At 40.2% G+C, this 26,455-nt stretch overlaps 1 long non-coding RNA gene across 1 annotated transcript in view; it reads right to left on the bottom strand.

The window, feature by feature from the left end:
- Window positions 1-2,038: 2,038 nt before the first annotated feature.
- LOC118001810 overlaps window positions 2,039-26,455 on the bottom strand; it is a 45,182-nt gene continuing 20,765 nt past the window's right edge. Inside the window, exon 4 of the long non-coding RNA XR_004676843.1 lies at window positions 2,039-2,385. This is a non-coding gene — a long non-coding RNA (uncharacterized LOC118001810). The remainder of the gene's footprint in view (window positions 2,386-26,455) is intronic.

Raw genomic sequence — 26,455 nt, 5'->3', positions numbered from 1 at the left:
ATGGGAGGCAAGATCAACTGGGAGATTCAGGTTCTAGTCCAGGTGAGACATGATGAAAACCTGGGCCAGGCTGGTGGCCACAGGGACAGAAAGGAGGGATATTTGAGATGACAGGATTGGGGGCTGATGGAATGTGGGCACTGAGGCAGAGGAAGGATTGAAGATAAAGTCCAGATTTCTGGTGTGGGTGCCCAGGGGCTTGTGATGTGGTTGCCCAACATGGAAGAGTCTGGAAGAGGGAATCACTGTGGGTGCGGGAGCTGCTGGGTTAGAGGGTGAAGTCACAAAATCCTGCTAATGTGAGTCATGGTCCTTGAATCTCACTAAAAGCTTGCTGCTAGACCTGAAAGCCCTTAGTGAGGAGAAAAAGATATTTTTTTGTTTATAACTGCGCCAAATGTTTGTCATTTTTGACGCTGTGCAGGCTTTAGCTTCCCCTCTGATGTCTGGGCACCCCTCATTAGGGAGGACTGGTGAGGCACAGAGCCCCACTTCTCAGTGTAGGAGTGAAGGTGGGCTTCTCCCTCCCCCCACATTCTGGCTGCCAGGATTCCAGCAAGCTCCCGGGTTCAGCAATTGGATGCTGTGATAGTTAATTGTCCATTTCCAACTTGCCTAGGCCACAGTACCCAGATATTTGGTTGAACGCTAGTCTAGATGTTGCTGTGAAGGAATTTTTAGATGAGATTAACATTGAAGTCAGGAGTCATTGAGTAAAGCAGATCACCCTCCACAATGTGGGTGGGCCTCACCCAATCAGTTGAAGGCCTTAAGGGGGGGCAGGGGAAGACTGATGTTCCCCTGGAAGCAGAGGGAATTCTGCAAGTTGCAATATCAGTTCTCCCCTGAGCCTCCAGCTTGTCTGCTTGCCCTGCAGAGGGAAGATAGCCAGAGTCAGTTTCTGCTGCTCGCAATAATGAGCCTTGCCTAATACAATAATACATGCTCATTGTTGACGAATCACAAACACCAGAAAAGGTGAAAACAAAACTAAACTAAACTAAGACTAAAAAATTCACATATACCCTGATACAATGAATTTAAACATTTTCCCAGTTTCCTTCCAGATTCTTCTATACATGCTTTACACAGTTGCGTCCGTATGTGTATGGTATTTTATCCTGCTGATTCACTGAGCATTCTATTATCACTAAAGCATTTAGATGTGCCCTTAACTACTGATTATCTTACTGATACTCTTGGTCCTGTTTCAGTCTTCTTGATGTATGCTTTCTGTTTGTTAGGCTTCTTAATTTCTTTGTCTGTTTCCTGCCATCTGGGACTTATGCTGTATTTTATTTGCATTTAGCTCCAAAATTTTTGGAAGTAGACACCCCATTTAAATTTGTTTGGGGTTACCTTTAAGTTTAAGAGCCACGTGGTTAAAATCAATTTCTCTAGTTACTAAAGTTAAGAACAGATGCACAGATGTACAGATCTCCTTTCCCCATATCCTCTCCCTGGTTTTCATGTAATATCCTAACATATGTTAAATATTTGCTCATATAAATATTTTCTTAAGAATTGTTTTTTGCTTTGTCGATTTTGAAACCGTATCCCCCAAATTATGTATACGTTCAATTGGTTTTAATACTTATTGTATGGCATTCCTATTCTTGGAAATGGTGCTTTCGGGAAGATATTAGAATGGTGCATTTTTTTGAGCCCTTGTCTATTTGAGATCATCTTTGTTACTTTCACACATGAATGACAAGTTGGCTTGCTCAGAGAAGTGTTCTCAAGCTATTAATAGAAACTTTTAATAGAGGTGAGTCAGACCTCCTTACCGTCTTACTGGCCATCCATTACATCGACAGGGAGGGATGGTTCAAAAGGGTAATTTTCTTTTTTTTTTTTTAAAGATTTTATTTATTTATTTGACAGAGAGAGAGACAGCGAGAGAGGGAACACAAGCAGGGGGAGTGGGAAAGGGAGAAGCAGGCTTCCCACCAAGCTGGGAGCCCGATGTGGGACTCGATCCCAGGACTCCAGGATCATGACCTGAGCCGAAGGCAGTCGCTTAACCAACTGAGCCACCCAGCGCCCCCAAAAGGGTAATTTTCAATCCAACCTCATCCATTCTGAAGTCAGTGGAAATCCCGCCCCCCCCCCCATTCTGGCCCACGTGCTCTCCCCTCTCTAATATCCAGTGACGTCACAAGTTCCCATATTTCTGTATACCTTCACAGGTATTCCAGTGGACGGTTCGGAGAAGATCTACGAAGTAAGGCCTGAGATCTACCATCACATTACCTCCAAATACCGGCACTGTGTTTGTCAGCTCCTCTTAGGTCCTTAGCTTCATTGGCAGTAGTCACTTTAGAGTCAGCCCTCTTTCATCTCTGTTAGTCAAGCTTCTGTGGTTTCATGTTCGCTGAAACTAACCTTAGTGTAAGCAAAAAAGGAACTATCTTAGAAGAATGCAGGAAAGCTTCATGGAACCCAAGAGCAAACAATGTAATTGGGTCTTAATAGGGAAGTGGAAAGTTCTTAGGACCTCCACTTCTTATTTCTGTTTCTCTCTGCAGTTGACTCATAGAGATAGACAGAGATTGCTGATGTCCACTTAGTACTTAGTCTTTGCCACAAGGACTCTTGCAGAAAGGTATCCGTTAGCATCTCCACTGTGCAGATGAGGAAGCCGAGACATAGGAATTAAGTTGCCACTCCATTTGGAGGTTGCAAACACAGGATTTAGATCTCCAGCGTTGACACCGCTCATCTGTGTCATACTCACGTGTAGCTACCCTACACACATAACTTAAAAACAAACATAAGGTTCTAATTATGAAATTAAGGAAGAATAAGGGAAAGTAACTTATGAGAAACTAATATGTAAATGCTGATGCAGAGCTACACTGGAAGGCACAGGAAGTGGTTATTTGCACTTTCTTATAATAAATATCTGTAGTCACAACAAGTAAGAAGATCAGGTGGCTCTTTGTAGAAAAAGTATAGAAAAAGAAAGAGTAAAGTTATGAGTAAGCATTAGGAGAAATAACAGGCCAAAATTATTTATATATGATGAAAGAAAGAGGAAAAAAACCTTCTTTAAAGTCATGATATGTGTCAAAAACAAATTATAGACTTCTGAAAATGAGGAAGTATGATTTTCTCACAGGTGACCTTGTAAGAATTCACTTATAAGCATACTGTCAAATAATTTCCTGACTTTTGACATGGGACAGTGGGTTGCCAAAAGCCTATCTGCTACACTGTTTTCCTTAAAGTCACTCTGCAGTCAATGAAACTTTGGAGGCTGTGGGCTTCGATGGGCCACGGGGCAGAGAGGATAGAGTAGAAAGAGAAACAGTGGAACAGGGGCGAAAGGGCCTGGGGCAGACCCCTGGCCCAGCGTCAGGAAAAGACTAGAAAATAAAATGGGCACAAAAGAAGAATTCCAATATGCAACTTCACAATGCATGTCTCATCCTTGAGCGACAGAATCAATATACATATGATAACAATCATAGGAAGTATTTTAAAAGAATCCTTTTAGTGAAATTAAACTCGATCTCTGTATTCACGTCTCTGCCAATTTAATAAGTTTCTGGTTGGAAGGCAGTTACAAGGAGACTCCAGACAGCCCTGTTGCCTAGTTGTGTGTGAAAATTGCAAAAGCAGAGCTAGCAAGGTGTGTCTACCAGCCCCTTGAACACCACAGGCAGGGAGCCCTGTGAGGGGTGACCTCATTTTTCCCCAATAGTGAGCAGCTTCTTGGTAGACTTTCAAACACAACACAGGAATCTTCTCTCCACTTACATGGTAGTTGTGTTCCCGGAAAATTCAGTGAATGTGAAAAGTGTAAGAAGAAATATTTTGCATTTATAGACGGAAAGTGGCATTCTAGGCAGAGATATTTGTAAAAAGCTTTTTCACCTTACAAATGGCTGGAGGGCAGTTCTTTATCTCCCGGTCCTGCCCACCCACTGCAGGAGGCCTGGCATCTCCCACCCTCACCCTCTAGGTTCCAGCAAGACCCCTCCCCCGTCACAGCCACAATAGAAAAATGTCCGCACCAGGTGCCCAATAGCCCTCAGGGGGCTGCTGCCTGGAAGACCCCTTGTGTAGAGAAGTCCATGTGAGTCTCTTCTCGAGGACACAGGCAAGCATGGGGCGCACAGATCGTTCCACACACACATTCGCAATTTTGGTTTAGAGGACAAACCAGTTTCAAATGTGTCTGCTAGGCAACCGTTTCCTTCTCTAATTTGTATTTACCATCTTCCTAGTTTTTAAAAAAATTGTGGTAAAAACACATACATTTACCATTTTTTTAGATTTATTGATTTTAGAGAGAGAGCACACATGAGCAGGGGGAGGGGCAGGGGGAGAGGGAGAGAGAATCTCAAGCAGACTCTCCCCTGAGTGTGGACCTTGACATGGGGCTCGATCTCACGACCCCAAGATCATGACCTGAGCCGAAACCAAGAGTCCCACGCTTAACCAACTGAGCCACCCAGGTACTCCCATAAATTTACCATTTTTAAGCGTACAATGCAGTGGTATTCAGTACACTCATTGTTGTGCAACCATCCCCACCATCATCCCTAGCTTTTGTATATTTGACATTTATTCACATTTAGAGAAAGGTTGTAAAGATAGTACAAAGAAATTTTTCCCACAAGCTCGTGAAAGAGAAGCTTGCTGTTGTCATATTATTTTAATCCTGAATGCTTTATCGTGAAATTCTAAGAACAAGGACATTCCCTTAAATAACCCCAACACAGCCATCAAAATCAGGAAATCAATGCTGATAAAGTACCACCGTCTGGCCCTCAGACCCCATTTAAGGCTCGCCAGTGGTCTCCACACTGTCCCTTCTGGAAAAGACCCAGGCTAGGATGAGGTGCCATGTTTAGCTGGGGCCGGGAAAGGACAGGCCAGGCCGAGGGCATCATGGGCCAGGTTAGATGGCTACTTACTTTCCCATCTGTCTTTGGTCTTTGTCGATCAGTTCCTCAGTTTGTTCTTGACTTTCACCCTCTCTGCACTTTCAAAGACTACAAGCAGATTATTTTCTAGAATGTCTCTCAGTTTGGATCTGCTGGGTGTTTCCTCCAATTACTTCAGGTTATGCTTTTTGGCAGTCATGGTGAATTTTTCTCGCTGTACCCACTCAAGTGGTATAAATTTGGTTCGTTATAGGTGGTATTAACTTTGATCATTTGATTAAGTGCTATCTTCCGGGTGTCTCCACTGTCAGGTTGTTCTTTTTCTTTTGTGATCAATAAGACTCTGAGACCATGTAAATACTCTATTCCTTATCAAATTTCACCCGCTAGCTAGTTTTAGCATCTATTAATGTTTGCTGGCTACGCCAATAATGACTATGTTGTCAAAGAGTGATTTTCTAATTCCAGCCTTCCTTGTACATTTATGAGTCGGCATTTCACTGGAAGGAAAGCTTTCTTTTCTCCCCATTAGGTATTATGCCATTTCACTGTGTCAGTATAGACTCATAGATTGCTATTTTGTTCAGTGGGCTATGATCTCTTACTATAATTATTTGTTTTGATACCACATTATTTATTTTGCCCTGGATTTGTCCAGTGTGTGGGCCCCTTGAACTGGCTTCAGTGTCCTTTGAACATATCCCTATCATGCACCGAGATCTCCCAACATTCTGGCACAAGATGTTCTAAGCCCATCTTGTACTTTCCCTGTCCCAGTCCCAGGATCACCCATTTCTACAAAAATCCCTAATTATTTTTTAGTAGAGAATAATTAGAAACCAAGATCAAGACTCTAAGAGTGCATATGGTTAATAGCATATCACTGATTTCAGATAAACTTAGGGCTCACTCTATCATCTATCTATCTATCTATCTATCTATCTATCTATCTATCTATCTATCATCCATCCATCCACCTATCTACCAATCTATGTCTCCATACACACCACACACATCATGTATGGATCATTTACGTTTATTTCTTTATCTCTGTACACTATAAGCCATGAATTCATACCAAGACTTCCAATTCCAAATCTAATGCCGCAAAGTTCATTCTAGTTTATTTGTCTCCTATATTTGTAACTTCCTTCTCTGACAGTGAGAAAACTGGCTCCCATTGTTCTTAATATGTTTCCTTATTGCTTCGGTGTCCTCTGTAAGTAACCAGCCTACTGCACCCCTCTCCCAGACGCCTTCCGCACCCTGCCTGGGTTATGACACCCTTTCCCAGGCCCCCAGACGTGGACGGTGGCCTTGCTTGCTCCCTCACTTAGTGGCTCTCGAACCAAACCATTCAGGAAGGAAGGGTGGCAGGGAGGTAGGGAGGCAGGAACTTCCTAACCAGTTGGATCCCATTTTTGTGTTATTTTAAATTATTTGACTTTAATTAGAAATTATGTGTTTCACACTACAGAGCACCTGCTGTCTGGATACTGTGTGCGCTTTACACGCATCATCGCATTTAATCGTCCACTGAGGTACATGATATTATTCTTTAATTCATCTTACAAGGGAGACATCTGAGCCTTAGTTTCCATGGTAGGTGACACCGCTAAGACAGGAACCCATTGCGTTTTTGTCCAAAGATCACCCTCGATATTAATTTTTAAAAATTTAAGTATTTCCAATATGGAACACCTTCTAGATATATGTCATCTATACATCAGCAAACACATTTTCACCTCTGTTTTTGAGTTTATATTTTACGTTCTGGTGAGCAGTACAAAGGCAGGACTCACTATCTCCTCAGGATGACAGAGCTCCTCTATGAAACGCAGCCATTGAATTAAGTCTCTGCGTGTCGTCACTGCCCAGGATAGTGCTTGCACATAGTGGGTACTCCAGCAGTAGTTTTGCACATGGATGAGTGAATGATCTAGGCATCTACAAAGCAAGTGATGGTAATGAGGTAGAAAGAGTGCTCACCAAAACATGGTTACTTTTCCTTCACTTCTCTGCTCCCTTGCAGTTAGATGGGATTTCAGGATCAGTTCTTGTCAAAGAAATGTAGAGCAGCGGTGACTGGTGAGAAGCCCCTGTAGTATGCCCTAGTCCCTCTTGTCCCGCAGGGGCAAGTCCCAGATGGTGCAGCTACAAGGGGGGAAGCCTCTGGCAGCCTGGTGCCCTACCCAATCTATCTCCCCCATCCCACCCACTGCTTCGCACACCCTGATTTTACTTTTGTGAGACATGAATCCTCAAAGAGATTTTGAGGTTATCTTGTTTCTGCAGCATAACCTCGCCTATCCTGACTCCCATCCTTCTTCTCTAGTCTCAGAGATATGATTTAAACAGAAAAAAGTTACATTCACTATGCAAAGTCCAAACACAATTGAATTGTAAGGTGAGCAAATGTCGGTTGTGAGATCTATAATAGAAACAGCATTGCAGGATATTCATGTAAAAAGGAAATGTTGCAGAGTGCAGGAACATTAATAAAAGAAAAGAAAAAAAATGCCCAAACTCCTGGAATAGAAGGAGGACCGACAGAGCTACCTGCCTTGTCATCTCACGTAAATCATTCCCGAGAATGACTTCAGGTTCTAACTTCCCTGATCCCTAGAAAGCCAACTTTTTGTCACACTTTCTCTTTAAAGAAAGAAAATACCGATTTTGTTCATAGAGTTGTTTTTTTTGAGGTTCTGACACTTTTTTGCTATAGGAAGGTGAGAAGTACAATTTCGTCCAGCGTCTGGCTAGCTTAGTACTTCCTCATCAAAGATAATTTTACTGTTACACTTGTACAACCATCACTTCAACAAAGAAGTAGTATTTAAGACGAAATTAGGAAGATTATTCCTTCACCTAATGTGCTTTTCAAGGTTATTCTCATGAGAACTTATAACAATTTTATGTATAGAGAGAATAATATAATGAATTCTCATAAAAATATCATTTCAATTTTGTAAATTAACATTTTGTCATATATCCCTTATTTATTTTTTTCCCTTTGCTGAAGTGTTTTAAATCTCAGATGGAAAAACAAGGAAAACTTTTGTCCCCCCAACATTTCACCCTTAAATGCTTCACTGCACATACCCCCAAAATAAGGATCTTTTCTTACGTAATCATAGTACCGTCATCACGCCTAACAGAATTAACAATATATTTCTCAGAACATTTGAAACCCAGTCCATATTTAAATGATCTCAAAAATGCAGTTTTCTTTTATTTTTATACTTAGTTTGATTTGGGATCTAAACAAGGTCACATATTACGGTTCATTGTTCAGTTTCTACTCTCTGTTAATCAACTTATTTTAAAATTCACCTCGATGTGTTCCCTTTTACTACCCCCCCATTTTTAAAAATTTCTACTTTTCCAAATGTTTTCTTTCTTTCTTTTTTTTTTTTTTTTGCAAGGTAAGTCTGAGCAAGACTCTCACCTTGTATCTGGGGAAATCTAGTATTTTTAAGAAGCATCTCCTAAATATAAAATACATATTGGCCAAGTGCTTTTAAAAAGTAAATCATTAAAAATATCTAGCTAGTAAGGTGCTGGAGAGTAAGAGAAAAACTTCTTTGGATGATATGACTTAAGTTTCATGTTTGAGTTTGCAAAGTTTATCTGGGTCAGAAAAAGAAGCTCTCTTTTTTTACAAATCTTTAAGTGTGATGGCCTTCTCTTAGAATTAAGACTTATCTTACTCATTCCTTAAAGAAGTTTTCTAGTCAAAAGAAGGATAAAAACATGTTTATTTGTTTTTAGCAGTCTCTAAAGACAATATGATACAGTAGTAGGAAAAAATACTAGCTAGAGCTTTAGGGAGTTAGATGTTCTGCCTTTATGTTAAACTAATGATTAGAGTAAGGCCTGTACCTTGTCTGAGCCTTGTTTTTTTTTTTTTTTTTTTTTTCATGAGAAAGGTTGGTCTAATTGATAAAGATATACCTGCAACATTCTAAAATTTCATAATGATATGTGACCTAAAAAGACCAATGAAATCCTTTTTGTCTCCCCAGCAAATATACCAAGGTCTTAGGCTTCCATATGACGGCTGTTCTTCAAAGCAGGCCCTTTGGTACTGGGAACTAATTTCCCTGAGGCTGCTACCCCTCAAAACATTTTAGTAAATACATCCAGACTCAGGTTACAGGCCACACAAGAAAATAAGTACTATTACTTGATGGCCACATCTCCTGTTTGATTTAATAAGCATTCATTGCAGGTTTGCTACTGAGATGAGCTGTGCTAGGTGCTGAGGTCACCAAGGCAGAGGTGGGCGCAGAGATGAATAAGACCAAGTCCCTACCTGCTAAAGAATTGGCAATCTGATTGGAGTGGGGAGATGGGTACATGCAGGACACAACCAAAGGGAATGAATAAAATCTTTGAGGGACGGGGAATATTTTCTGCATTGCATTAATATCTCCAAAGCCAAGATCCTTATATAACTTTATATTTTGAGGCTGATAAAGTTGGTTAAGTGTCTGCCTTCAGCTCACGTCATGATCCCAGGGTCCTGGATCGAGCCCCGCGTGGCATCGGGCTCCCTGCTCGGCGGGGAGCCTGCTTCTCTCTCCTCCCCACTTGCGTGCTCTCTCTTGCTATCTCTGTCTCTCTCAAATAAATAAAACATCTTTAAAAAAAAATCTTAAAAAAGTGATTTTAGGGGTGCCTGTGTGGCTCAGTTGGTTAAGCAACTGCCTTCGGCTCAGGTCATGATCCTGGAGTCCCAGGATCGAGTCCCGCATCGGGCTCCCTGCTCAGCAGGGAGTCTGCTTCTCCCTCTGACCCTCCCCTCTCTAATGCTCTATCTCATTCTCTCTATCGAATAAATAAATAAATAAAATCTTTAAAAAAAAAGTGATTTTAGTGTAATCACTAGCATTAGTGGCAAGGGGGGAGATATGAACAATCATTATCGGTTTAAAAGTTAAAAAATTCAGAGCATCCTTTCAGCAAGGTTGAAGCCAAAGAAAACATACTATACCCTCACTAATTTAAATAACCGATAAATAAATGTAAGGACATTTAAGGGTTTATAACACTGTGAGGGAATTTCACTATTTTTAATCCCAGTTAACCGCAGTTGAGTATTTTAGGGTACAGGCGTTTTCTTTTTCTTTCTTTTTTAAGATTATTTATTTATTTATTTGACAGAGAAAGACAGACACAGAGAAAGCACAAGCAGGGGGAGCAGCAGAGAGAGAAGGAGAAGCAGGCTCTCCGCAGAGCAGGGAGCCCGATGCGGGGCTCGATCCCAGGACCCTGGGATCCTAACCTGAGCCGAAGGCAGACGCTTAACCAACTGAGGCACCCAGGCGCCCCTGGGTGCAGGTGTTTTCAATGGGATTTGATTTCTGCTGGGTTAGTTTTCCCCAACATGTTAAATGATTTCTTCATAATCATACCAGTAGGTATCTCTTAATGTTGACCAGAAATTTTAGTAGTTAGCCACTCATTGATGTTACTTGGTGCTGACTTCCAGCTACAAAACTGGTCAGAGAAAAGCCACTGTTAACGCCCACGCAAGCCAGGAGCTTGTCCTATTAGATGTACCAAGCGTTTCTTGAAGTGGACTGACCCGTGCTTGTCACATTGCTGGTGTAACCCCCGTGGTTGGTGCCAGGAAGAAAGGTGTCACCTTGCCAAGCGCTGAAGGTGTGTTTGTTGAGGAAGATGAGCCTGGCTTTTCAAAAACGTCACTTAGCTTAAAATCATGATTCTCATGTATTTATTCAAGAAATAGTTATTAAAAACCTACCAGGGACCAGGCCTGGGTGCTACGGTGTATGGTTACATCAAGTTCTCAGTCAGGAGACCGACTGTATTGTCCCAGAAGGGACTGGTTGACATTCAAAAACAGACTAAATTCATTCTTGGCTTTGCTATTAGGAAAGGTAATTTCCATTGTATGTATTAAGGCCACAAAAATCGCTTCCGAATGCAACAGACAATAGTAATAGAAGATTATCATCAGTAATTTAGACTCACTGAATTCATTTAACCTGCATCTGCAGTTTGGGAAGGTGAAGAATTATCGATGACGTCAAAGCAATTCAGCAGCGTAAGCTAGAACTGCAGGAGTCTGATAGATGCCCATTTAAGAATCCTCTTAACACAGTCTGTTTATAGACAAAACAAACAAAAGGAAACAGTAAAAACAGCCTTACTAAAAAAACCCCACAACACAGACCTAAAATGCATGAAAGTGACTCAGATAAAATTTGTTCTCATTCTATGGTTTCCCAAAATGATCCACCCATGATTATCCAAAGGGTTAGGAGCTAGACCCAACAGGTCCAGAAAGGCAGCTTCCTCCCCATTCCTCACCCCCACTTGCTGAGAACAGAGGAGGTGGAGGGCGAGGTTCTCAGGGGTAGAGGGCACAATTGGCTGGAGGCAGGGTGTGGTTCCAGAGACAAGCCCCAATTGCACAGTCTAAACTGAGCTGAGAAGCAGTGCTAGGCCTTAATTCTCCAAGGGGCCACACCTACTCCTGCTGATCTATCGCTGTCCTGCTCAGCTTGAGAGGAGAGAACCGGGAGGGGAATATGCCTGCAGTCCTTTGTAAATGGTGACAGAGAAGAAGGGCCATTGGGCATGATTCCTGTGCCCTGACCTTCCTTGTCAACCTCCCAAGCTGACCATGAATGAACAAGATCCAAGAAACCTCTTGAGTGGCCTCTCTCCCTCTTTTCCCTTCGTGCTCTTCCTGTTTCAAATTCCCCTTCTCTATCAGCCACTCTTCTTCACACTTGCTGTCAATAGACTTTCCTCAATTAACAGCTTTTATTTTCACATAGCATGTTTTGGAAAGCCGAGCTGTGTGAGACGCTGCTGATTTCCTCCCATATCTGTTTTTCCTCCTTAGTAACAGAATTCCCAAGGGAAACCCGGAATAGTGACTCTATTTCCCAGCCCGCTGCAGGGAAGTCCCACACATCGTCGAGGGTCATGGGAGCCACAGGTCGTCGAGGTTGGTGGAGCAACAAGCTGGAAGGTGCCTGTGTTCCTGCCATTTGTGGGCTGCCCTAGTAACCCTACCATATAACTGAGCAGAGGGTCAAATAAAATCTCTCATTCAAGCCTTTGTTATCCTGAGTTTCTTGTTACTCAGACTTAATCTTAACTGATGTAGGAGTTGTAAACTGCTTTAAGCTGAAACGATACCATCGTTTGAGCACTTACTCTGTTCTAGGCAATGTTTTAACAGTTTTAGGCTTATTAACTCATTTAATACAACAACCCTACGAAAAAGTACTGTTATTATCCATCCTCATTTTACGGATGAGGGAAAAACAGGGATGCTAAGTCACTTGCTCAAGGTCACACAAGTAAATGGCAGAGTCAGAACTTGAACCCAGGCAGTATGATTCCCAAACGTGTGCAGTCTTACCTTCTACAACAGAGGTTGGCAAACTAACTAGGGCCGGTGGGAAAATCCAGCCTGATGATCCCTCTTTTTGTCAATAAAGTTTTATTGGAACACAGCCATGCTCATTTGTTTATGGATTGTCTATGGCTGCTTTCACCCTGTAAGGGCAGAGTTGAGTAGTTTCAACAGAGACCAGTTGACCCCAAAGTCTAAAATATTTATTATTTGCCCCTTTATGGAAAAAGATTTCTGATCCCTGTTCTATGATTATACCACCTCTACACCTGATTTGGAAAAACATGAACTTATATAAAAGATAAACCAGGGGTGATTTTTCACTTTAGAAAATAGTTGACAATAGAATTGCCTAAATGCTAAGGGAAACAACAATTTTGGTGACATCTTCTGTATCAGGAATGGCATTAGGCCCTTTACAAAATGAGTTTTTTAAATTCTTTATAATCACCCTAGAAGGGTTCTTATCCCCATTTTGAAGATGAGAAAACTGAGACCTAGAGAATTAAGTAACTTGCCCTCAGTTTCACAGCTATTAAATGGCCAAGCTAGGATTTGAGCCCAAGTTTTAAATTTTAATCCTATAGTCTTCAGTTACTATATCATGCCATCCCACTTAAAATATTTAAAATATAATTTGATTTATAGAAAAATGGGCTTTTCCAGTATGTTATAAACCCTCCTATAAATTTGTTTAGCAAAATTTAATAGAGAATTATTTAAGCCTTCATTATAGGGTGATGATTTCATATCAAACTGGTCTCTGGTGGTTTTGATCTAATATATGCCAACCTAGAAACTCTGAGAAAATTGTTCATAGAATATCATTCTAGAATTCTGATTTTCCTGGGTTGTAAAAGGAATTAGCTATTTCTAGAACTGCACTTCAAGTAGAAGGCCTTTTATTGAGAAAAACAAGACATGGCAATCTTTCCAGATAAGCCAGTCCAGACAAGCCCCAGTTCACTGTCGATGCCTTAGCCAGGCAATGATTCATTGATCGCTAACCAGGCAATGGCTTTTAATCTTCTAAGGATTATACACCTCTAAGAGGACCTCTAGATGTTTTCCCTTGGAAAAATTAATACACATACTTAAAAGTTTTCCAAGACCTTTGGAATATTGTGGACAACATCCCAGAGTCCCTCGGCCCCCAAGTTAAGAGCTTCTGTGTTATCTCTAGTATCTTCTATTATTAACAAGAGGACTTTGGACAAATTACTTAAACTTAGTAGGCAATAATTTTTTCAACTGTATAGTATGAGTAACAACAGTATTTACAAGTTTACTGTGAAGACTAAGATAATCCACAAAGTGTTGAGCATATGTCTGTCACATAAGCATTCAATAAATATTAGCTGTGGTTATTAGAGTTGGTTTATCTGTTTTGTTTCCTAGCTTTATAATGTTACAAACAAGGCTTGGTTCCAATTGATGAGGCCTCATTGGCCACTGCTTATGTCTGGCACTGTGCTAGGATTTGTAGGTGATATCAAAATCTCATAAAACCAGTGGTCATTCAGTTATGCTATAGAATTTGTGACTTCTTAAGAATATATAAGGAAATAATAATTTATAAAAATTTTATAGAAATGATAATTAGTATTCTATTAATGAAATTGAACCTTTTAGAAATTAAATATAAGGGGTGCCTGGGTGGCTCAGTTGGTTAAGCGACTGCCTTCGGCTCAGGTCATGATCCTGGAGTCCCGGGATCGAGTCCCGCATCGGGCTCCCTGCTCAGCGGGGAGTCTGCTTCTCCCTCTGACCCTCCTCCCTCTCATGCTCTCTGTCTCTCATTCTCTCTCTCTCAAATAAATAAATAAAATCTTAAAAAAAAAAAAAGAAATTAAATATAAAATATTTCCCTATTTTCAGGATTCCCGAAGATGCTGTTAGTGACTAATGTGGATATACATTATATGTATATTATGTATACTATAGTAATATAGTATATATATTATGTACTATACAATCTTGGGCAGAAAGTGATGGCATAATCCCCTGAGCTGCTTCTGACCTTGGAGGGCAGGATAGGGGATATTTAATGATGTTTCATGGGAAGCATCAGGGTAGCCATGTGTTAATGGAATGGGAGAGTCATTTTTTTTAGATTCAATCAAGTAGGGGTTCTTTAAGCCTCTCTCTTTGTTACATGGCACAGAACTCAGGGTAGAAAGACAGGGGACTGTAGACTCAACAGCCACAGTTAACATTTCTCTCAGTAATGTTTTATAGTTTTCAGGGTAGAGGTCTTTGCACATATTTCGTTAAGTTTATCCCAAGTCAGCCGTCAGAGTCCTGTGACTGTGATAGATTTTAGAGCTCAGTGACTGGGGTCCTCAGTCAATTACAGTTTCTTTAGTGAAAGGTCTACAAAGTATATTCTTATGACCACCACAGAACTCTAGTACAATGTTTAATAGAAGTGGTAAGAGTGGACATCTTTACTTTTTTCATGACCTTATGGGGAAAGTGTTCAGTATTTCATCATTAAGTATGGTGTAGGCTGTAGGTTTTCTATAGAAAAGAGGTTTTATATCTCTGCATCTGTTTGAGAATGTAATCTTCTATTTCTAGTTTACTGAGCATTTTTAAAAAAATTTATGAATGGGTATTGATTTTTGTTGAATGCCTTTTTTATATCTATGAAATGATCATACATTAGCCTTTTTATCCTTTATTCTGTTAATATGATTGATTTCGTTGTTTGATTTTTTTTTTTTTAAGATTTTATCTATTCATTTGAGAGAGAGAGAGAGCATGCAAGGGGGAGGGAAAGAGGCAGAGGGGGAAGCAGACTTTCCACTGAGCCGGGAGCCCTATTTGGGGCTCTATCCCAGGACCCCAAAATCATGAGCCAAGCTGAAGACAGATGCTTAATTGACTGAGCCACCCCGGTATCCCCATTGTTTGATTTCTGAATGTTAAACTGACCTTTCAATCCTGGAATAAACCCCACTTGGTCATGATATATTATCTTTTTTATATATTGTTGGATTTGATTTGCTAATATTTTGTTAAGCATCTTAAGGTATCTTGGTCTATAATTTCTTTGGTAAGTTCTCTGACAGGTTTTTCTATCAGGATTATGTTGGCTGCCTAAAATACATTGGGAAGTGTGCTTTCTTCTTCTATTTTCTGAGAGTTTGCATAAAATAAGTGTTATTTCTTAAATGTTTAATAGAATTCCCGAGAGAAACCATACGGGAAGTTTTTGAGTGTGAATTCAATTTCTTTCATAGACATAGGACTATTCATGTTTTCTATTTCATCCTGTATCAGTTTTCACAAATTATTTTTTTCAAGGAATCTGTTAATTTCATCTAAGTTGTCAAATTTATTGACATAAAACTGTTCATAATATACCCTTTGATAACTCTTTCATTTCTGATATAAAAAATTATCTTTTAATTAATCTTGTTAGAGTTTATCAATTTGATCAATATTTTCAAATAATCAATTTTTGGTTTTGTAAATTTTTCTATTCTTTGTTTATTTTCAATTTCATGGATTTCTGCTCTGATTTTTATTTCTTTCTCTTTGTTTATTTGGATTATCTTGCTCACCTTTTCTAACTTCTTTTTTTTTTTTTTAAAGATTTTATTTATTTATTTGGGAGAGAAAGCATAGCAGAGGACAGAGGGAGAGGGAGAAATAGGCTCCCCCTTGAGCAGGGAGCCTGACTCGGGGCTCTATCCCAGAACCCTGAGATCATGACCTGACCCAAAGGCAGATGCTTAACCAACTGAGCCAACCAGGAGCCCCCACCTTTTCTAACTTCTTTAAGTGGATACTTGATACTTGGATAATTGAGTTTAAGCCTTTTTTCTAATATAAACCTATGAAGTTATAAATTTTCCTCTAATCACTGCTTTAGCTACAGTCCCCAAATTTTGATATCTCATATTTTCATTATCATTCAGTTTGAAATATTTTTTAGTTTACCTTTTGATTTTTTTCTTTGACCTAGGAGTTATTTAGAAGAATGTTGTTTAATTTCCAAATAGCTGAGGATTTTCTATAGATATTGATTTCTAATTTAATTCATGTGTAGACAGAGAACATACCTTAAAAATTCAATTTAAAAAAAATTATTGAGACGTTATGATTCAATGTATAATCTACCTTGGTGAATTTTTTAAAATTAGTTTTGGAGGTAGAATTTAGTGATTCATCAGTTGCATATAACACCCAGTGCTCTTTGCATCAAGTGCCCTCCTTAATGCCCATCACCCCATTATCCCTCCCCCCACATACTTTGGTGAATGTTTTATGTGTACTTGCTGCAAATAGGTATCCTGTAGCTCTTGGGCATGGTATTTTATAAATGTCTATTAAGTCAAAGTGGTTGATGTGTCCTTCAAATCTATATCCTCAATGATTAAAAAAAATATTTTTTTGTCTATCAATTTCTCAGAGAAGGGTGTTAAAATCTCAAACCGCGGTTGGAAATCTGTCTGCTTCTCCTTTATTTCTGTCATTTTTCGGCTGCATACGGTTTGAAGCACTGTATATTGTTATGTCTTCCTGATATATTGATTCTTGTGTAGTTATGAAATAACTCTTTTTTCAGTAATACTTTTTGCCTTGAACTTTGAGTCTATTTTGTCCAAAATTAATATAGCTACCTCAGCTTTCTTATCCTTCTTATTTTCATAGTAATTTTTTCATCTTTGTTTCTTTCATCCTATTCAGGCAGCTCTGTTTCAAGTGCCTCTCTTGAAGGCAGCATATAATTAGGTCTTGCTTGTCTGATATGGTTGAGTGTAAGTCTACCATCTTCATATTTGTTGTAACTGTCACATGTTTTTCTTTTTCTTATTTATCTTTCCCGACTTTCTTTTGCATTACTATTTCTGACATCCCATTTTAATCCTCTACTGACCCTTTAGCTATGCCTCTTTGCATTTAGTAGTTGCTGTAGTTACTTTACTGTGATAAAGTAAAGGCACATGCCTGTACCACTTACAGGTAATATTGTCCTGCTTCACAGAGCTCATGGGAAGCTTACAGCAGTAGAGCTCCATGGGCCACATATACATGTGCACACACTTAGTGTTCTGTGTACATTACATCTACCTCAAGCCAGTAAGGCTGATGTTTTCTGCCTACAAGGAGTGTGGCGATTCAGGAAGTTTCCGCAAAGAAAAGAAAAAGAAGCTGCAAGCTTCCAAATATCACTGGTGCAGTTTCCTTCTTTCAAGGGTAAAGTCCACTCCAGTTTCTGCCTCCTTTTACTCACTCTCCATTGCTTTCAAATATGAAAGAAAAATTTTTCCCTTATTATCTCAAGGCTTATTTTCACTAAACTACTTTGTCATTACCAGAACCTAATCGCCACAGCAAACCTTTTTCAGAGAATTTTGTAGGAAATTAAAGCCCTCCATTGAAATCAATTAGCAAGGGACATCTGGGTGGCTCAGTCGGTTAAGTGTCTGCCTTCAGCTCGGGTCATGATCTCAGGGTCCTGGGGTTGAATCCCACCATCGGGCTCCTTGCTCAGTGGGGAATATGCTTCTTCCTCTGTCTGAAGCTCCCCCTGCTTGTGCTCTCTCTTAAATAAATAAATAAATAAATAAATAAATAAATAAATAAAATCTTAAAAAAAAAAAAAGAAATCAATTAGCAAACACTCACTACTGTGGGAAAATGTGCAAGTGTAGGCTGAGACTTTGCCTTCAGGGCCTTAATGCAATAAGCATATACCCTCATGGAGACAGACCATGTGGTCACACAGAAGTGAATCTGAATTGGATTACTGAGGAGTCACTGGCACCTCATGCAGAGCCCGCTTTAGATCCTTGATGGTTTCTTGAATGGTAGCCTAGATGTTGAACCATGTGAAATGGCCACTGTTGACTGGTTTTTGACCTTAAAAACCACAAATGTTGTAAATTCAACCAAATGGTCTCTTATAGAATGTGGGTTTCAATCCTCCTTGGATATTTTCTCATCTTTACAAAGTCTTAGAGCTAAAGAAACACTCTCTACATTATTTTATATAGAGAGGAGGAACACCACCTATGAGAGTCACAAGTCTAGGAGGCAAAGCTAGGCGAGCAGCCCCATGGAAAGCATTCTGCCTTAACAAGGAGTGTCACCTGATGTGGTGGTGGGCTGACATGTCAGGCATCAACAGTAACACCAATTACTGGGAGCTGTGCTTTCTGGAAGGGAGGAGTTGATCATTGTGATGTCTGAATATCCTCATCCTGAGATGGTCTTCATAAAACAACATGGATTCAAATTAGATAATCTGGAAGAAATGGATGCATTCCTAGAGATGTATCAACTGCCAAAACTGAACCAGGAAGAAATAGAAAACCTGACCAGACCTATAACCACTAAGGAAATTGAAGCAGTCATCAAAAATCTCCCAACAAACAAAAGCACAGGGCCAGATGGCTTCCCAGGGGAACTCTACCAAACATTTAAAGAAGAATTAATATGTATTCTTCTGAAACTATTCCAAAAAATAGAAATGGAAGGAAAACTTCCAAACTCGTTTTATGAGGCCACCATTACCTTGATCCCCAAACCAGACAAAGACCCCATCACAAAGGAGAATTACAGACCAATATCCCTGATGAACATGGATGCAAAAATTCTCACCAAAATACTAGCCAATAGGATCCAACAGTACATTAAAAGGATTATTCACCACGACCAAGTGGGATTTATCCCTGGGCTGCAAGGTTGGTTCAACATCTGCAAATCAATCAATGTGATACAATACATCAATAAAAGAAAGAAGAACAAGAACCATATGATCCTCTCAATAGATGTAGAAAAAGCATTTGACAAAGTACAGCATCCTTTCTTGATCAAAACTCTTCAGAGTATAGGGATAGAGGGTACATACCTCAAAATCATAAAAGCCATCTATGAAAAATCCACAGTGACTATCATTCTCAATGAGGAAAAACTGAGAGCTTTCCCCCTAATGTCAGGAACACGGCAGGGATGTCCACTATCACCACTGCTATTCAACATAGTACTAGAAGTCCTAGCCACAGCAATCAGACAACAAAAAGAAATAAAAGGCATCCAAATCAGCAAAGAAGTCAAACTTTCACTCTTTGCAGATGATACGATACTTTATGTGGAAAACCCAAAAGACTCCACCCCAAGACTACTAGAACTCATACAGGAATTCAGTAAAGTGGCAGGATATAAAATCAGTGCACAGAAATCAGTGGCATTCCTATACACCAACAACAAGACAGAAGAAAGAGAAATTAAGGAGTCGATCCCATTTACAATTGGACCCCAAACCATAAGATAGCTAGGAATAAATCTAACCAAAGAGGCAAAGAATCTGTACTCAGAAAACTATAAAATACTCATGAAAGAAATAAAAGACACAAAGAAATGGAAAAACGTTCTATGCTCGTGGATTGGAAGAACAAATATTGTGAAGATGTCAATGCTACCTAGAGCAATCTACACATTCAACGCAATCCCTATCAAAATACCATCAACTTGGGGCGGAGCAAGATGGCGGAGGAGTAGGAGACCTGGATTTCGTCTCCTCTCAGGAATTCAGCTGGATAGGGATCAAACCATTCTGAACATCTACAAACCCAACAGGAGATCGAAGAAAAGAAGAGCAACAACTCTCATAGGAAAAGCGACCACTTTCTGGAAGGTAGGACGTGCGGAGAAGTGAATCCGAGGCGATATTCAGGAGGATAGACGGCGGGGGAGGGGCCTCCGTCGGCCGCTTCTGGCAAGTGATAGAGCCGCGGGGCACAAAATCGGAACTCTTAAAAGTCTGCTCCGCCGAGGGACGTCACTCTGGTGGCTAAGCGGGGGGTGGAACCCTCCGGGACAGTGTGGTCTCGGGACCCTCGGGGTCACAGAAAGACCGGGGGTGCCTGAGTGCGGCAGAGCTCCCAGGTAACGGAGCAGGGAAGCCGGCTGCAGAGGCGGAGCCGAGGCGCGGGCTCTCAGCTCGGGGTCGCCATAAACCGTGATCCGCGGCCCAGTCGGGCCCCTGCTCCTCCAGCAGGGACCCAACAAGCGGCAGATCCGGGGAGACTCACCTTCCTCCCCGGGAGGAGCCGCGCGGGAGGGCACCGCAGGGATCTGCTGGGTTTGGAGACTCCACCCGGGGTCGGTGCCAGAGACAGAGGCGCGCGGTCACAGGCCGGGGGAGCACGGAGGGCGGCCAGAGACCGGGAGACGGGAGTGACTGACGGCTTTTCTCTGGGGGCTCACTGAGGAGCGGGGCCCCGAGTTCCCGGCTCCTCCGGGGCGGAGATTGGGAGGCCGCCATTTTCACTCTCCGCCTCCAAAGCTGGACGGAAAGCTCGCAGGGAACAAAAGCCCGGAGAGCAAACCCGAGCAGATGACTTAGCCCGGACCCGGCAAGGGTGGGGCAATTCCGCCTCCGGCAGAGACATTTGGAAACCACGGCAACAGGCCCCTCCCCAGAAGATCAGCGAGAACAGCCGGCCAAGACCAAGTTTACCGATCAATGAGAACGGCAGAACTCCAGCACTAGGGGACTACTGCACATAGAAGTCACAGCTTTTTTACCATGATTCTTTAGTCTTTTAAAGTTAATTTTTTTTAACTGTCTTTTTTGTCTTTTTATTTCTTTTTGAATTTTTCTTTTTCCCTTTTTCAACCAACAACTTATCAATCCCTTTTTAAAAAAAAATTTTTTTTATTTTTCATTTTTAGAGTCATATTCTATCCCTTCATAGTAGTTACCCATATTTTTATCTTATATATATAAGTTGTTCTCTCTTTAAAATTTTGAGATAGTTTCTTCTAACAGATTAAAATATACCCTAAATCTCTAGTATATTGTGTTTTCTATTCGCCTGCCTGATCACATCCTCTCCCTTTTTTTTCTCTTTTTCTTTTTCCTTTTTTTAAATCCTCTTCTTTCTTTTTTCAAACAACTTCTTATCAATTCCTTTTATAAAATTTTTTATAATTTCCATTTTTACAGTCATATTCCATCCCTTCATCATATCAACCCTTATTTTTGTACATATATAAGTTTTTCTTTCTTTAAAATTTTGGGAGGCACTTTCTTCTAAAAGACCAAAATACACCCCAAATCTAGTATGTGGCACTGATCTATATACCATATAGATCATATTTGATCACATTCTGGTTTTTCTTTTGTTGTTGTTGTTTTGTTTTGTTTGTTTTTGTTTTTATCTTTATCTTTTTCTTTTTTTTCTTTCCTTTTTTCTCTCTTTCCCTTTCTTATCCCACTGCTTCAGGTCTTTTCTGATTTGTTTAAAGTATATTTTCTGGGGACGTGGTTACTCTGCTAGCATTTTGTTCTCTCATTAATCTATTCTCCTCTGCACAAAATGACGAGACGGAAAAAATCACCTCAACAAAAAGAACAAGAGGTAGTACCGACTGCCAGGGACCTACTCAATACGGACATTAGTACGATGTCAGATCTAGAGTTCAGAATCATCACTTTAAAGATACTAGCTGGGCTTGAAAAAAATATGGAAGTTATTAGAGAAACCCTTTCTGGAGAAGTAAAAGAGCTAGAATCCAACCAAGTAGAAATCAAAAAGGCTATTAATGAGGTGCAATCAAAAATGGGGGCGCTAACTGCTAGAATAAATGAGGCAGAAGAGAGAATCAGTAATATAGAAGATGAAATGATGGAAAATAAAGAAGCTGAGAAAAAGAGAGATAAACAACTACTGGATCACGAGGGCAGAATTCGAGACATAAGCGATACCATAAGACGAAACAACATTAGAATAATTGGGATCCCAGAAGAAGAAGAAAGAGAGAGAGAGGCAGAAGGTATAATGGAGCAAATTATAGCAGAGAATTTCCCTAATTTGGGGAAAGAAACAGGCATGAAAATCCAGGAAGCACAGAGAACCCCTCTCAAAATCAATAAAAATAGGTCAACTCCCTGACATCTAATAGTAAAACTTACGAGTCTCAGAGGCAAAGAGAAAATCCTGAAAGCAGCTCGGGAGAAGAGATATGTAACCTACAAGGGTAGAAACATTAGATTGGCAACAGACCTATCCACAGAGACCTGGCAGGCCAGAAAGGACTGGCAGGATATATTCAGAGCACTAAATGAGAAAAATATGCAGCCAAGAATACTCTATCCAGCTAGGCTGTCATTGAAAATTGAAGGAGAGATAAAAAGCTTCCAGGACAAACAAAAACTAAAGGAATTTGCAAACACAAAACCAGCCCTACAGGAAATCTTGAAAGGGGTCCTCTAAGCAAAGAGAGAGCCTAAAAGCAACATAGACCAGAAAGGAACACAGACAATATACGGTAACAGTCACCTTACAGGCAATACAATGGCACTAAATTCCTATCTTTCAATAGTTACCCTGAATGTAAATGGGCTAAATGCCCCAATCAAAAGACACAGGCTAACAGACTGGATTAAAAAACAAGACCCATTGATATGCTGTCTGCAAGAGACTCATTTTAGAACCAAAGACACCCCCAGATTGAAAGTGAGGGGGTGGAAAACCATTTACCATGCTAATGGACACCAAAAGAAAGCTGGGGTGGCAATCCTTATATCAGACAAATTAGATTTTAAACCAAAGACTGTAGTAAGAGATGAGGAAGGACACTATATCATACTTAAAGGATCTATCCAACAAGAAGATCTAACAATTGTAAATATCTATGCCCCTAACATGGGAGCAGCCAGTTATATAAGGCAATTAATAACAAAAGCAAAGAAACACATCGACAACAATACAATAATAGTGGGGGACTTTAACACCCCCCTCACTGAAATGGACAGATCGTCTAAGCAAAAGATCAACAAGGAAATAAAGACTTTAAATGACACACTGGACCAAATGGACTTCACAGACATATTCAGAACATTCCACCCCAAAGCAACGGAATACACATTCTTCTCTAGTGCCCATGGAACATTCTCCAGAATAGATCACATCCTAGGTCATAAATCAGGTCTCAACCGGTACCAAAAGATTGGGATCATTCCCTGCCTATTTTCAGACCACAATGCTTTGAAACTAGAACTCAATCACAAGAGGAAAGTCGGAAAGAACTCAAATCCATGGAGGCTAAAGAGCATCCTACTGAAGAATGAATGGGTCAACCAGGAAATTAAAGAAGAATTAAAAAAATACATGGAAACCAATGAAAATGAAAACACAACTATTCAAAATCTTTGGGATGCAGCAAAGGCAGTCCTAAGAGGAAAGTATATAGCAATACAAGCCTTTCTCAAGAAACAAGAAAGGTCTCAAGTACACAACCTAACCCTACACCCAAAGGAGCTGGAGAAAGAACAGCAAATAAAGCCTAAACCCAGCAGGAGAAGAGAAATAATAAAGATCAGAGCAGAAATCAATGAAATAGAAACTAAAAGAACAGTAGAACAGATCAACGAAACTAGGAGCTGGTTCTTTGAAAGAATTAACAAGATTGATAAACCCCTGGCCAGACTTATCAAAAAGAGAAGAGAAATGACCCAAATCAACAAAATCATGAATGAAAGAGGAGAGATCACAACCAACACCAAAGAAATACAAACAATTATAAGAACATATTATGAGCAACTCTATGCCAGCAAATTAGATAACCTGGAAGAGATGGATGCATTCCTAGAGATGTATCAACTACCAAAACTGAACCAGGATGAAATAGAAAACCTGAACAGACCTATAACCACTAAGGAAATTGAAGCAGTCATCAAAAATCTCCCAAAAAACAAAAGCCCAGGGCCAGATGGCTTCCCAGGGGAATTCTACCAAACATTTCAAGAAGAATTAATACCTATTCTTCTGAAACTGTTCCAAAAAATAGAAACGGAAGGAAAACTTCCAAACTCATGAGGCCAGCATTACCTTGATCCCAAAACCAGACAAAGACCCCATCAAAAAGGAGAATTACAGACCAATATCCCTGATGAACATGGATGCAAAAATTCTCACCAAAATACTAGCCAGTAGGGTCCAACAGTACATTAAAAGGATTATTCACCATGACCAAGTGGGATTTATCCCTGGGCTGCAAGGTTGGTTCAACATCCGCAAATCAATCAATGTGATACAATACATTAACAAAAGAAAGAACAAGAATCATATGATCCTCTCAATAGATGCAGAAAAAGCTTTTGACAAAGTACAGCATCCTTTCTTGATCAAAACTCTTCAGAGTATAGGGATAGAGGGTACATACCTCAATATCATAAAAGCCATCTATGAAAAACCTACAGCAAATATTATTCTCAATGGGGAAAAACTGAGAGCTTTCCCCCTAAGGTCAGGAACGCGGCAGGGATGTCCACTATCACCACTGCTATTCAACATAGTATTGGAAGTCCTAGCCACAGCAATCAGACAACAAAAAGAAATCAAAGGCATCCAAATTGGCAAAGAAGAAGTCAAACTCTCACTCTTTGCAGATGATATGATACTTTATGTGGAAAACCCAAAAGACTCCACCCCAAAACTGCTAGAACTCATACAGGAATTCAGTCAAGTGGCAGGATATAAAATCAGTGCACAGAAGTCAGTGGCATTCCTATACACCAACAACAAGACAGAAGAAAGAGAAATTAAGGAGTCGATCCCATTTACAATTGCACCCAAAACCATAAGATACCTAGGAATAAATCTAACCAAAGAGACAAAGGGTCTGTACTCAGAAAACTATAAAATACTCATGAAAGAAATTGAGGAAGACACAAAGAAATGGAAAAACGTTCCATGCTCATGGATTGGAAGAACAAATATTGTGAAGATGTCAATGTTACCTAGAGCAATCTACACATTCAATGCAATCCCCATCAAAATACCATCCACTTTTTTCAAAGAAATGGAACAAATAATCCTAAAATTTGTATGGAACCAGAAAAGACCCCGCATAGCCAGAGGAATGTTGAAAAAGAAAAGCAAAGCCGGCGGCATCACAATTCCGGACTTCAAGCTCTATTACAAAGCTATCATCATCAAGACAGCATGGTACTGGCACAAAAACAGACACATAGATCAGTGGAACAGAATAGAGAGCCCAGAAATGGACCCTCAACTCTATGGTCAACTAATCTTCGACAAAGCAGGAAAGAATGTTCAATGGAACAAAGACAGTCTCTTCAACAAATGGTGTTGGGAAAATTGGATAGCCACATGCAGAAGAATGAAACTGGACCATTTCCTTACACCACACATAAAAATAGACTCCAAATGGTTGAAAGACCTCAATGTGAGACAGGAGTCCATCAAAATCCTAAAGGAGAACACAGGCAGCAACCTCTTTGACCTCAGCCGCAGCAACTTCTTCCTAGAAACATCGCCAAAGGCAAGGGAAGCAAGGACAAAAATGAACTATTGGGACTTCATCAAGATAAAAAGCTTCTGCACAGCAAAGGAAACAGTCAACAAAACCAAAAGACAACCGACGGAATGGGAGAAGATATTTGCAAATGACATATCAGATAAAGGGCTAGTATCCAAAATCTATAAAGAACTCATCAAACTCAACACCCAAAGAACAAAGAATCCAATCAAGAAATGGGCAGAAGACATGAACAGACATTTTTCCAAAGAAGACATCCAAATGGCCAACAGACACATGAAAAAGTGCTCAATATCGCTCAGCATCAGGGAAATCCAAATCAAAACCTCAATGAGATACCACCTCACACCAGTCAGAATGGCTAAAATTAACAAGTCAGGAAACGACAGATGTTGGCGGGGATGCGGAGAAAGGGGAACCCTTCTACACTGTTGGTGGGAATGCAAGCTGGTGCAGCCACTCTGGAAAACTGTATGGAGGTTCCTCAAAAAGTTGAAAATAGAGCTACCATATGATCCAGCAATTGCACTACTGGGTATTTACCCCAAAGATACAAAAGTAGGGATCCGAAGGGCTACGTGCACCCCGATGTTTATAGCAGCAATGTCCACAATAGCCAAACTGTGGAAAGAGCCAAGATGTCCATCGACAGATGAGTGGATAAAGAAGACGTGGTATATATATACAATGGAATATTATGCAGCCATCAAAAGGAATGAGATCTTGCCATTTGCAATGACGTGGATGGAACTGGAGGGTATTATGTTGAGTGAAATAAGTCAAACAGAGAAAGACATGTATCATATGATCTCACTGATATGAGGAATTCTTAATCGCAGGAAAGAAACTGAGTGTT

This window comes from Mirounga leonina, unplaced genomic scaffold (genome assembly GCF_011800145.1).
Source record: "Mirounga leonina isolate KUSES-001 unplaced genomic scaffold, KU_Mleo_1.0 Mir_54, whole genome shotgun sequence".
NCBI classification, from domain to species: Eukaryota; Metazoa; Chordata; class Mammalia; order Carnivora; family Phocidae; genus Mirounga; species Mirounga leonina.
The sequence above is the reverse complement of the archived record's forward strand: the minus strand, read 5'-3'. Positions and strand labels throughout refer to the sequence as shown.